Source organism: Puma concolor, chromosome E4 (assembly GCF_028749965.1).
Source record: "Puma concolor isolate L17-30 chromosome E4, mPumCon1.1.hap2, whole genome shotgun sequence".
NCBI classification, from domain to species: domain Eukaryota; kingdom Metazoa; phylum Chordata; class Mammalia; order Carnivora; family Felidae; genus Puma; species Puma concolor.
The window spans coordinates 15,442,879-15,454,854 of NC_141683.1; the positions used below are offsets into that span (position 1 = coordinate 15,442,879).

Genomic DNA, 11,976 nt, shown 5'->3' on the forward strand with positions numbered 1-11,976 from the left:
ATGCTGTGTGCCTAAGACATGTGAGAGAATCCCCTGGTTATCTCACACATTTTTAGGTGTTCGGTTATGTGCTCCAACAAAGAAAATCTATCAGAAGTTTTGTAAAGGTAGAAAAGAACAAAGTCCCCCAGCTTTTATAAGTAATTATACTTCTATTTTAATGCCACTCGGGAACTGGCCTCTTTGAAAGTTCCCAAGCTTAGAGAGCTACCAATTCTTTTCTTCCTCACCTTTCTTAACTTCAGTTATAGAATCTAACTAGCATCCTCAGTTAATGCATTGATTTTAACTGGAAGCCCAGAAGGACACAGTGCTGTAGTCAGCTGAACTCTTAAACAGTCCTGGGAGACCAGAGTCATTTGCACATCGGAAAACAGCTAATGGGCCGGCGAAGCAGGGGTTAGTTGCAAGGCCATCCCTACTGTCTCCTTTCCATCAGAGTGAGAGAGATCACTGATAAAAAGTCTGACATGAAGTGCTAAGGCACCTATATCTTAGTCTTTTTTTTTTAATTTTCACTTACATTTTTCTTTGTCGCTGGATATTTTAAAGAAGTGCAGAGCTGAGGAGAGTGGAGGGAAAAATTACAAACTGTTAGTTTCTTCTTGCAAAGTTCCATTAAGTAGCACAGTATTTTACGAAGACACGGGTGTGATATATTTGCAAATTAAAGATAATACATTTGGAATTGTATTGTAAACCCGTCATTCTACACAGCGCATTGTTAAGTCCTCCATATTTAAGGTATGGGATTTGCTAATAGGCAACCTGCAGTTGCTGTGGTCAATTCCTGACGTGTTTCTTAATGTCTCTGGTCTCAATTTCTCCATCTGTAAAATAGTGATGATCATATTGATGAATATCCTGCAGAGTTTGCTGTGAGGATTAAACATGATAATGTATTTACTGGTCAGCCTAATGTCTGACCAGTGTAAGTCCTTGGTGAATGTTAGCTATTATTATTATTAGCATCATATTCCCTGTTATTTTGTTATCCAAGTGTTTAAGATACTGGCAAGCTGAGCCAAAAATGGATCAGCTCTGCTTGTTCTCAGGTGTCATCTTTCTAGAATTTTTTTCCCTCCAAAATGACCAAGCGCTGTGTTCACAGCAGGCCGGGGTTGTCTTCACACTGCTGCTCTCCATGGCTCCCTGGGGTCAGAGGTCCCCGATAAAGCTCTGTGTGACTCCAGCCCCAGACCCTTGCCTGTGTGCAGGAGATCCGAAGGTGACAGGCAGGGTCAGCAGAACCTGCCAGAATTCAGAGACCCCTCCGTGGATTGTGGGGGGACAGCAGGAAAGTCTGTCACGGACCAGAAACAAATGACCTTGAATTCATGGAATCACTTCTCATTCAGATCATTGCTAACTTTTTCCAAAGTCGAATTTGTGGGATGTATGGTTACTTTTGTACGTGCTAACGTGTTCATTCAGTTCTGGCTTTTCAGGGTAAAGAATGTGTGAGTCTTTGATGAAGAAAGGGCTTTTATCTCCACCTAGAACTTTTATTTATTTTTATTTTTATTTACTTTTAAAGTTTACTTATTTTGAAAGAGAAAGAGAGAGAGCGTGCACGCAAGCACACCGTGTGCACAAGTGGGGAAGGGGCAGAAAGAGAGAATCCCGAACAAGCCTCGCACTGTCAGCCTGGAGCCCAGAATCAAGAGACGGATGCTTAACCGACTGAGCCACCCAGGCAACCCTTCCACCTAGAACTGTTAACAAAAATTGTGTTGTCTTAGGATTTTTGGTTTTGTGAGTTCAGATCTCTAAACCACTTGGGTTAAAATGACAAGCCACCTGGAACCTGTGAATTCTTCACCTGTCTTGCTCAAGTTCTACTTCAAAGCCATTATTCCAGCCAGGGAAGTACAGAGCATAAATTATTCCTGCAAGGAAATTGTTCTCCCCTCCTTCCCCTTTCCCCACCTCCTTCCACCCTCCGATTGACTTTAGGACATGAAATAAATGGCAGCATCTTGGAGTTCTGTATGGCACCTGTATGTGCATATGCTTCTGGTTTTGTACCTGTACCGCGGTGCTCATGGCAATGGTATCGGGCCCAAAGTATGGGTGTTGGATAGTTTGGCCCAGAGAGAGAGGGGGCAAAGAGGAAAAAGGAGGGAGGAGAGAGAAAGTAGGTGAAACAAAGGAAAAATCGCCATAATGCAGGTGACTTAGTTCTCTATGTCTCTTAAAACGTGCTTTCTTGAACATATTTTCTCTTCTTTCTCTGTATACACAATGGTAAACTGGAGGAGTACTGATGAGGCCAGAATGATGTTCGAATTTCTCTCGGCAGCCCACCCCCCCAGTCCCCCAGTTTGCCCTTTTACTGAGTCACCCCGTTGAGCAAGAGACTCTCCCCCTGGCCAGTCTAGTTACTAAGATGCATGCACTGCCTGTCGAGCTGTTCCTGCAAAGGCTCGTCTCTAATTAAAGTACTTGCTATGAACGATTTTTAAGCACTGGAGCTTAATGAAGTTAGAAAAAGGATTTGGATGCAGTTTGTGAAGACTTCAAATTGTTTGAGTTTTTTCTCTAGGGAGAACTGTAAAGTCTGGAGGCGTTTGAATTACTTACAATGTATTCCATTTTGTTCTTTAAAAATTTCTTTTTTTTTTTTTAAGAAATTGGTGCATAGCTGAAAAGAAGCCCACTGCCCACTTGCCCCCCCTGCCCCCCCTCCCCACCCCACCCCCCAGAAAACACTGTAACTCATGCTTTGCAAAGTGGCTTCTTGGGAATTTGCACATCTTTGAATTCTGTTATCTAATTAAAGGGATGCCTGTGTCTTTAACTGTCATTGGCAGTCCTACCTTTGACCCTGCAGAATCTAGGAGTTGAAAGTAAAGTCCCATTCATCCAAGATAACCTGACACTTGTACATTTGGAGGCTTATCCCTTTCACTGATGCCTGAAACTCTGTGCCTCAGAGATACTGAGCTGAGCAGGAACACAGAGATCTATACAGTTCTGTGTAGATCTATGGAGTGAATTTCTCTGTCCATTGGTGGTTTACTGCTGACCACGGTCAAATGCTGGCTAATACCTTGTGCTAGAGATCGGAGTAGCAGTAATTTGTCGTCAATAGCGGTAATTAGGTTTATCTACCCTTTTAACCAATACCATAATCTTTACCGGATTGTTAATGTGCGGGGCCATTGAGGGAAATTCTGAAAAACTATTTTAAAGATTGATTTCAAAGCTGCTCAAACCTTTAGGGATCCTTCTTTTTATCCGTCCCTTACTCATTTTCCTCGCAAATATTCAAATGCCTTTTTGGAATAAAATGTCATGAAAGCATGTCATGTATCTGAAAAATAATTAATATAATTGACAGGAATGTCGGTTTTCTGCTGAGGTGTGTTTCTCCTAATCCCGCTCTGCAATCTTTAATATCGATCCAGTTGTTTGGAGATCTTGTCACTCTCCACTTACCATACCTGCGCTACATATTTTCAAGACTCAAGATCTTTGAACTACATAATACTTACATCTGTATCATAATGCTCATTCGACCAAAATGGGTTTCCTTTCACTGAAGTTGCTGGGGTAACATCTATGTGTGCAAGGGGTATAAGCACCATGGATAGAGCGCCTGCCTGGAGTCCACAGTTTATTCACTGTGTATGTTGCATACAATATTGCAAATGGCACATCACAGTGTTGGAATCCAGGCAATAGGAGTTCAGCACTTAAAGTGTCCAGGTTGCACCTGAACTAGCTGGAGCCTGCCAGCCCCTGCAAGCCCACTGAGAGCATCTGTCTCGCCACCGCCTCGCTCATGCTGTCTCCTCTGCAGGCCCTCCGATTCTTCTGACTATGAGCATAAATCATCCACCTGTCAGGAGCTCTTGCTGCCTGGATTATGCAATGTGCCTGCCTTCATTTGGAGGTGGTGTGAGCGGGAGATTGCCGCAAATGGTTTGCATTCATTTTAATGCCATCCCAGCATTTCTGTAGCTTTAATGAGAGGATTAGGGTGGTGACAATGACTTTCAGAGACAATGAAAGTCTTCGAGATTCTGGAATTTGCTTTGTATGTTGGGAATAGCTTCGTTTGAGATTTCATTTTTTTAATCCCAAATAAATCAGTGGTTTAAACATTTAGGCAAAGGAACAGGGTATTGCACAAAGCCAGCTGTCTACAGCTCTATTTATTGGCTTTATAATAGTTCCCTCCAGCTGACGAACTTAAAATCAGTCAAATTTATTGCTGATCCTTAATTAGTCACTTTTATCTTCTCTCAGGGGTTGCATTTACACATATTGGGGAGGGGGGGCATTCTCCTTCACACCCCACCATGCTTTTTCCCCTCTGCTTCCTTTTCTTTCTGTGGAATTAAAAAATTAGAAACTCTCCAATAATTTTGGCTTCACTAGTTGACTAGTAAAGGTGGACCATACTTTTAAAGAAACCTCTTTCACGTTTTTAATTTAACCCTCCTTGGCATGTTTAGAATAATCTATTCCAGAGATTGAGGTGCCCCCCACCAAAGTGTATTAATTTTTAATTAAGAAAACTCTGTAGTCATGTCAACTTTATATATGCGGTACATACAAAAACATGAAATTATCATTTGCTTTAATTTTCAGGCCCTTTTGGCATAGTCAGACCTCAACCAAAATGAGACCTAATCGGCCCTGTGTTTATTTGAAATTGAGAGAATTAAAATTCTGGTGATCTCCCTGCTTTTGAATAGTGAAAGAATTTCTCAAATGCTATTACCACACATAGATACAGAAGTTGCCATACAATCAGAGGATTGAAGAAAATATTGCTTTTAAAATAAGAGTTATACATGAGCCATCAGCCAAAACCAGGCTACTGAGACACAAAGTTATATATGCTGTGTCATATCTTTGAAAGATGTTTGGATAGAGTTTAATATAGAAATATTAATGAATTAAGTCATATGGTCACACATTGGGCCGAGTGTGTGTGCTTCCTAACACATGAGGGTCTTTTACTGTCACAGAGCCTGAGATAAAGTAGGCATTGGATTTACATTTTCTACATAGATTTTCTTTCTTAGAAGCCTCTGGGACCTCCCGCACGCCTTTATCTGCTGAAGGTGGTGTTCAGGGCACCTCAGGAGTGAGAGAGTGACAGTTCTCTGCTGGCTTCTTGTCCCCCAGCTTCCTTATCCCAACCCTCTTCCCACCTCTTCTGCTACCATGCCAGAGAGCCTCCCAGTTTTCTGTGTGTACAGGTGTGTGTGAATTTTATTAAAATCTGAGATGCTAACATCCACGAAGGGCAACACTTTGACAGTCTTTGCACTGTGTGTGTGTGTGTGCGTGTATTCTGCATGTACATAGGTATTGTATGAGTGGATATATCACACATACGCCCACAGGTATATTGTAACTGTGTTATATACACATAATACACATGCACAGTGCATGTATGTATATAGATTTATAATACGTATATGCATAGCATCTGTACGTATTTTATATACACATACATAGACAGATACACATAGATACATCCCTTCTGAGGAACTTCCTACCTTACGTTTTTGTACTAATGCTGAAAACACTGAGATTTTATCAACATTGATGAGGGTTGGGGAATGGAAATTTAAACAATGCCATAGGGAAGGTGAGCTTTTTATCAAAGAACTCTTCACAACTGAAGAAAAACTAATTTTTCCCTTCGGCGATAGTGATTTTTAACATCTTAGTTACACACAAAATACTTGAATGTGTGTGAAGTGTGGTGAGAACACAGTCTTCGGTTATCAGCCAACAACACAGTTTACCAAAGTAACATAAGCCTCCAGTCTTGAGACAGGCGCTTTCTCTCTGCTGTTAACAGTCACAGACTTGCTTGTGCACTGAGGACGTGCCTGTATGGAGACAAGTTCCAGGACAGCAACTTCCTGTGGGTATCTGGGGGAAGCAGTTGGCCTCAGAGAATGAAGCATCCAGACTTTGAGTTCCAAGTTTGCCTTCCACTCTTATTGCCAGTTTTTAACGTGATAGGGAAAGCATCAGGTTTTTTTTTCCTCCCTTCTCTCTGTAGTAACATGATGGGCTCAGCTTCCTAAAACAGAAAATGTGTTTCATCATCATTTTTCCCCCGTCACTGACAAATCTAAATTTATGTATATTTTTAAAAAAGAAAACAGGAACATTTGAAGAGATAAATGCAACAACACAACACTGACAAAATCTGATGAAAAATCTCACTCTTTTATCTATGGAGAAATTAGGTTTATCATCAGGAAAGCATTCTCTTTTCATTTTCTGAAAGGTGCTTTTTGACAGACCCTTTGCAGTGGACGTCACACTCACAAAACTTGCTGTCACAGGGCTATTTGAATATGGTGACAGGCTCATTATCATGTTGAAGACTCCTGACAACACAGCGGAGGAGAAATGGACAGGACTGCCAATCAGCTGTTGAAAAGACTGTGGTTGAAATAGGGTTTTTTGTTCCGAGAACAGTAGTACAAATTGACTGCATTAATTCTTTTTATTATAGCCGTGCACACTGTAGTTAAGGGCTCGGAAGGGTTTCCATTATCAACCCCTATTTTCAGCAGGTTTATTAGCTGGCCATAAAAATTTGTTCCCAGCTGAAATTTGGCAGAGGGAGAAGCCTTTTCCTATAAGATTTAATTGTGTGTGTGTGTGTATGTGCGTGTGTTAGTTTTACTAACTGTTAAAAAAATTGCCAAAATGAAGTTTGATGAGCAGGTAGACAGGACTTCCAAAGTCTTACTATAATTCAATGAGCATACTGTGTCGGAAGGGAGAAATAATTCAAGCCAATCATCTATGATTGTGACTTAGGGTGTCAAAGGCTCTCTGACCACAGAGAACGAAGGAACCTGATGATTTACAAACCAAAATTCAGAGGAATGGCTGTCGTTTGGCAAATAGTTTGACCTAACGTTCTTCTCATTTGTTATCTAATTCTGACTTCATGGTGAAAAGCAATATATATGTGCTTAAAAGTCAAATTATTTCTGCAGTGTGTCTGGTGACTTTACTTCACTAGGATTTTGCTTGTAATGGTGGTGTCAGAGTTTTCGCTTTTGTGAGTGTGGATGGCTTTTTTTTTTTTTTTTTTTTTTTTTTTGCAAGAGAAGAATTAACTCTCTAGAACATCTAAGATAACTTTGTTCAAATAGTGTCTGAAGCCAACAATAGACAACCACAGGAATTGTCAGCTGGCATTTTTCTCCCCTTACTTGGAGCCTGTGAATGTGCATGAGTAAGACTTGGTATTTTACCCCATTCTCCACTTCAAGGGCACCTAAAAAAGGAGATCATCAAACACTAACCTTCACATAAAGCAAAGGTATTTCTCTTCATAAGTTTTACATAACTGTTTCTAATGATCTCTGTTCTGTTCAGTGCCTAAGTTACTTCCTGGTGGTAGGACACTTCAGGAGCCCACAAGAGGAGCATTAATTTTCCTCTCCCATTTGGTGTATTGCAGCATTTATACACTTGATTAGACTCCACTGTGGTGAAAAAAAGTGAGCATTCTTATATAAGAGCCAAATTCTCCCCAGGGAGTGACTTAGATATTGGAGCTAATAAGTCCAATAGGGAGATTTTACTTACTTCCAGAGTTATTCCATTCTGACTTAACTCGCTAACTATGTCTTAGATTGGCTTCCCACGGTGCTATCTTCTATCTCCACACACCCAATGAGCAAAATTATTTGGCATCCAAACATTATGTTTGGGATAAAAACACCTTTTCTTTCTATATTTATGTTGAATAAAACTGAACTCTGAAACGTCCACGGTCAGCTCATTGGTTTATGTGCCAGCATTCCCTTGGCATCTCCATTTCATCCCTTCGTGTATTCATTGACTTGCTCAACCAAAGTGTGTTAACTCCATCCTTTGTTCCAAACACTGTTTTTGGTGATGAGGATGAACAGTACCAATCAGTGGTGGGAGGTGGGGGTGGTGGCAGCCAGGTGCCACGCACGTAGGGAGGGCATCAGCCCCAGGGTCAGGTTTTTAAAGAAAGCGATGTATGAAGTGATACCAGAAGAATGAGCACCTAGTGAATTAGTGAGGAGTTTTGAAGGCTTTGTTCTTTCTTGTTTTGGATAAGACTAGATTTATGTTTTGAGAAGAGTACCTTAGCTACAGCTTGGAAAGTGAATGAATGAATTAGCCAGTGGTATTGGCCTGAGAATGGATTATACCTAGACCTGCTGTCATTTTCAGAAAGAGTTGTATTCCTTTTCTTTACAGGTAATTTCTGTGATCTTTCTCTCCCCAATCAAATTTAAAAACAGCACCTTTTATTTGTATGATGGTAACAATCAGGACCATGTTTATTCATACGCTGCTCAGCTCCAGAAGTGACACCACGAGGGAACCTCCTCCAGACTGGATTTAGCTTGAGTCTTTAAGGTTTGATCCAGCCAGGCTCAACACAGTTACTTGTATTCACAGATAGTGCTCACTAGGAATGTAGGAAGGGTAAAAAAGTAGAATTTGTGGCTCTAGATGCTAAGATCCTTTCCAACTGTAAATACCCATTATAATAATCATGAGGATATTATCAGAGGATATCTGAAGAAAGTATATCATCAGACTCTAGGGTAGTGGTACAGTTCATTTTCCGTGAACATTGCAAAATAACTATCCTCATAGAGAAATATGTAATGTTTTCTACCTTTGTGATTAAATTAATTTTCACAATTCCAAGCAATTCCAACCTCATATTCTGTATAAATAATAATAATAAAAAACAAGGGGTGACTGGTCAGATAAGCACCCTACTCTTGATTTCAGCTCAGGTCATGATCTCATGGTTCATGAGTTCAAGCCCCACATTGGGCTCTGCACTGCCAATGAGGAGCTTGCTTGGGATTCTCTCTCTTGGTGTCTCTCTGTCCCTCCCCTGACTCATGCATTCTCTCTCTCTCTCTCCCTCCCTCCCTCCCTGCCTTCTCAAAATAAATAAATAAATAAACTCAAACACAAAGAATAGGAGCATTTTCAATTTTCTAATATTGTAAACTTTATTGCCCAGTAGAATTATCAAATAATAACTTAGATTTAACAGTACCACACTAACAAAGCTTCCATACAGGGGAAATAATAATCATGTGCCCATCTTTAATTTCTTGACAGAAGAGCCCTTATAGAGCTTATGCTGTTATTGGACTGAACACGTTTCCACTTTCTTCAAATAAACATGTTTTCAGAGTTCTAGATTTCCGTCTGGGTATTTGGGAAATGAGACCTAAGTTCTCTCACCAGAGTAAAAGTTTTTGTACCTTTATATAGATACTGTTTCCTACGTTTATTTCTTAACCCGTCACAGCAAAACAGAGCATGACTTTTTCTTAAGCTGGCACCATGCTGTAAAAAAATGCATTCCACTAGATGGAGCAGAGTGGAGTTAGAACAAAGCAGGAGTGGGATGTGTTGACAAGCTGAGTTGGTATGTGAGAAAGTAAGAACCAGATACAGTGTGACCAAAAAGAAGAGGAAGGGAATTCTAGGGAGGGATGCATTGGAAGGTAAAAGTAGAGAGAAATAGTGAGAGAGGAAGGATTATAAATGATCAGGAGATTTGTGAATAGATAAGAATGGCACCTGGGAATAGAGAGAGTTCCAAGTTTACAGATGACACTTAAAAATTCATAGCCACAGACTAGTTATTTTCGTGTGGATTAGAGACATTTTAGTTATTATTTGCATTCACAAGGAGGAAGGTTTTCTGTATTAAATCATACCATCATAACCATATGTAATGTTTCAGATCTGGAAACCAGTGCCTTGAAAATGGGTCAGAAAATGTACTTTGAGGATTTTTGCCTGTCATATACATTAATGGCCACAGACCCCAGAGCTACTGCTTTTCTTATGCTAAAAGTCTTTTGAGGTCTGGCAGACCCACTGAGCACAAAGATACAGCAGCAAAAGAGAAATCTTAGCTCCATGGAGTAAATTTATGTACAGCGTTGCTAAACTCCAACTTATTTGTCTATCCTTACTCTGACTATCTCAACATAAATAACTCTCACTGCCTTTCTTAAACATCAGCTGATTATCCCTTGTGGAGCCACATAGAAGTTTATACTTTCATGCACATCAAAGTGCTTTAAAAATCAGAATCTGCTTACTTTTCTCTGTTTCACACTTTACCAGGCTAAATGTCTCTGATTCATTACTAGAATTACTTTAAGGCCTCTTATCATTCTGGTTGTCTTCCTTTCATTAGTTTTTACTTACTATGTTCTTCTTAAAAACATAGTTCTCAGACTTGCACAAAAGGAAGCTGATGTTTTATGACTAAATTTTGCCCACCAGATCTGTTGGCTCCATTTTTTTTTCATGAATTATTATCTGGTTTCAACTCCTTGAGTCTTTACTTATCTTACTGATTTCAACATAATCTAGAATTTCACATTTAGCCATATTAGATTTTTTTTTTTAAATTTTCAACACTGTAATGGAGATTTTGGTTAATGCAGTAAGTACAAAATGCAAACTACAAATACCGGAAAGGATGAGACATCATTATAATTTTTACACTTAATATGATATCTACCTAAAAAATCCAGAGAATAAATTGAACAAAACTAAGAAAACAAATAGGAAAATCCAGGAAGGGAACTGGATATAACACGCACACAAAAATTATTAACAGATTTCCTGTACAGCGGCATTAAAATTCATATTAGATTTTTTTAAATCTCTTGAATTGGGACCTGTAGAATCACTTTGTCATCCTATATAAGCTAAATGTTTCTTTAGCTCGCCTGTAAATATTATAATACATTTGCAGTCTTTGTCTTCAAGTCATTGTAACTAATGTTGAGCAGGACATACCGTAAAAATTTCTAATTCACCTTTGGAGTTCTTTCGCTCTGCAAATTGACATCAGCTCATAAATACACATACATAATTTGAGTATGATCGTACATCCAGCTTTGAGTTGACCAGACTAATGTCATTCAGCCTCAAATTCTTCTAAAGTTGCTATCATCCACTCCACATGTTTGTGTCTTGTCCACAGGATTTTCATGGAGATTTTGTTAAGTCCCCCTTGAAAGCACTATCAGGATGTCTGTGGTATTCCACTTGTATGAGGAGAATAACCTGATCAAAAAGGGATATGAGGCTTTTCATGATATAAGATGATTTGACTTTTAAATTTGTTTTCTTCTATTTTAAAAGGATAAACTATCCAGTATAGAAAATGAATGTGGAAAATACAGAATAGGAAGAGGAAGAAGACTTCACTACCAAAAGGCAACTACTGTTTATGTTGTGTGCTTGCACTGAGCCTAATTTATTCCAAAATTTAGTAGGGGATTGGGGCACTCAGTTGGTTAAGTGTCTGACTTTTGATTTTGGCTCAGGTCATGATCTCACAGTTTGTGAGCTCGAGCCTCACATCAGGCTCCCTGCTGACAGCACAGGCGCGTGGAGCCTGCTTGGGACTCTCTCTCTCTCCCTCTCTCCCTGCCCCTCCCCTGCTCATGCTCTCCCTCTCTCTCTCAAGATAAGTAAATGTAAAAAGCAATTTAGTAGGGGATACACGTCAGGATCTATAGTTTTTTTTTTTTTTTTTTTTTTTTTTTTAATTTTTTTTTTTTCAACGTTTTTTATTTATTTTTGGGACAGAGAGAGACAGAGCATGAACGGGGGAGGGGCAGAGAGAGAGGAAGACACAGAATCGGAAACAGGCTCCAGGCTCCGAGCCATCAGCCCAGAGCCTGACGCGGGGCTCGAACTCACAGACCGCGAGATCGTGACCTGGCTGAAGTCGGACGCTTAACCGACTGCGCCACCCAGGCGCCCCCAGGATCTATAGTTTTAAAAATCCACTGTTTTGCTTTTCCTGGAGAGGCTAGACATGTTGACAGCTATCAGTGGGATTCTTCCATGCTCTGGGTTTCTCAAAGATGAAAGAAAGTGCATCTTTAAATTGCAAGGTACATTATCCTAGGAGTCTGGATGTGACCTCCTTGT

The 11,976-nt window shown here is 39.9% G+C and overlaps 1 protein-coding gene across 22 annotated transcripts in view; it reads left to right on the top strand.

Annotated features, from left to right (window-relative positions):
* The window catches only part of ESRRG (estrogen related receptor gamma), a 632,553-nt gene that overhangs the window by 488,275 nt on the left and 132,302 nt on the right, over positions 1 to 11,976 (top strand). The gene's annotated exons all lie outside the window — the stretch shown is intronic.